General features: G+C 40.7%; 1 pseudogene across 1 annotated transcript; it reads right to left on the bottom strand.

The window, feature by feature from the left end:
* Positions 1-210: 210 nt before the first annotated feature.
* LOC117077525 lies at positions 211-857 on the bottom strand (annotated as a pseudogene). The gene has a single exon (XR_004434793.1). The product of XR_004434793.1 is annotated as a 60S ribosomal protein L18-like (transcript).
* Positions 858-2081: the final 1224 nt, after the last annotated feature.

Genomic DNA, 2081 nt, shown 5'->3' on the forward strand with positions numbered 1-2081 from the left:
ATGGTAATGGTATTTTGATGGAGATTTCATGCATTGAATGTGTAGATTCCTTTGGGTAGTATGGACCTTTTTAACATTATTGATTCTTCCAATCCATTAGCATAGAATTTTTTCCACTTTTTTGTGTCCTCTTTAATTTTCTTTGTTTCCATCAGAGAGATATTTCACATCTTTGGTTAATTTCTAGGTATTTAATTTTCTGTATGGCTATTTTTTTTTTTTTTTTCAGCATTCAAAATCTTTTTAATAAGAGGGTAGGAACCAAGGTTAGTTTTTGTAGCCTCGGATGGCCCGTCGGCCTCTGGCATGCTCAAACTTCCGGCCCTTGGAGCGGACTTAGGGTTTGGTGTGGTTGTGCGGGGTTCCTGGGGCCTTGCGGAAATGCCTGTACACCTCTCTGCCCTTGCGAGGACCGGAGAGTAGGACAGTGCCACAGCCCTTGGGGGAGTCCAGGGCCAGCTGGTGGAAAGTGAGGATCTTGCCCCCTGCCCTGAGGATGCGGCTGCAGGCCCGGCTGGTTACGCAGTGCACGTACCTTCAGTTTGGGCACCTCCTGAACCCGCACGTCATCCATTATGGTCCCCGCACCCACGGCCGTTTTGTTTTCCCGGCTAGGAAGCTTCATCTTCCGGATCATCCGGGAAAGGGACAGAGGCGGCCGGTTGTTGCGACTCATAAACAACCTCTTCAGCACAACCTGGTTGAATGTGGAATTGGTTCTTCTGGCCAGAAACCTGTACAACTTGACCAACAGCCTCAGGTAGATATCCTGGCTCTTGGGCTCCTTGCGCGGAACCTTTCGATCCTTGTTGTGGTGGATGTCAACTCCCATGATGGCGCCTCCTGCTCGGCCAGGTCCGGAAAACCTGTATGGCTATTATAAATTGGATTACTCCTTTTATTTCTTTTTTCACATTGTTCACTATTGGTGTATAGAAATACTGGTGATTTATGTATGTTGAGTTAGTATCCCACAACTTAACTCGATTTGTTTATAAGTTTTAAGAGTTTTCTTGTGAAGTTTTAGGTTTTTCCAAATATAATATCATATCATCTGCAATGAGTTCTCATGAGATCTGGTTGTTTAAATGTGTGTAGCAACATCCCCTCACTCTGTCTACCTCCTGCTTCAGCCATGTAGGATGTACCAGCTTTCCCTTCATCTTCAGCCATGATTGTAAATTTCCAGAGGCCTCCTCTGCCATGCTTCTTGTCCAGCCTGTGGAACTGTGAGGCAATTAAACTGCTTTTCTTTATAAATTACCCAGTCTCAGGTAGATCTTTATAGCAATGTGAAAACAGACTATACACTTTTATATCACTCTTTTGTCTGAATGCTCTAGCTAGGACTTCCAGTACTATGTTGAAAAACAGTGGTGACAACGAGCATTCTTGTCATCTTCCAGATCTTAGAGAAAAGACTTCTAGTTTTTTATTCCAATCACTATGATACTAGCTGTGAGTCTGTCATATAGGGTTTTGATTATGTTGCATATGTTCCTTCTATACCCAGGTTTTTGAGGATTTATATCATAAATGGATGTTAAATTTTATCGGATACTTTTTCAGCATCAATTGATATGATATATTGCATTGATTTATTTGCATATATTAAACCATCCTTGCATCTCAGGGATAAATTCCTCTTTGTCTTGATGAATAAAGTTACTAAAGTATTGTTGAATTTGGTTTGCTAGTATTTGGTTTAGGATTTGGGCATCAATATTCATCAGATATATTGGCCTGTAGATTTCTATCTTTGATGTGTCTTTGTCTGGTTTCAGTGTCAGGGTAATACTGGCCATGTAGAATGAGTTTGGAAGTATTTCCTCCTCATCTATTTTTTTTGGAATTGCTTCAGTAGGATTTGTATTAGTTCTTCTTTAAATGTTTGGTAAAATTCAGTAGTGAAGCCATTAGGTCCCAGGTTTTTCTTTACTGTAAGATGTTTACTTATGGCTTTGATCTTGTTACTTGTCATTGGTCTGTTCACGTTTTGCATTTCTTTCTGGTTCTGTCATGGCAGGTTGTCTATACCTAGGAATTTGTCCATTTATTCTAGATTTTCCAATGTATTCACA

The sequence above is a fragment of the Trachypithecus francoisi genome, unplaced genomic scaffold (assembly GCF_009764315.1).
Source record: "Trachypithecus francoisi isolate TF-2019V2 unplaced genomic scaffold, Tfra_2.0 Lachesis_group6, whole genome shotgun sequence".
Lineage (NCBI taxonomy): Eukaryota > Metazoa > Chordata > Mammalia > Primates > Cercopithecidae > Trachypithecus > Trachypithecus francoisi.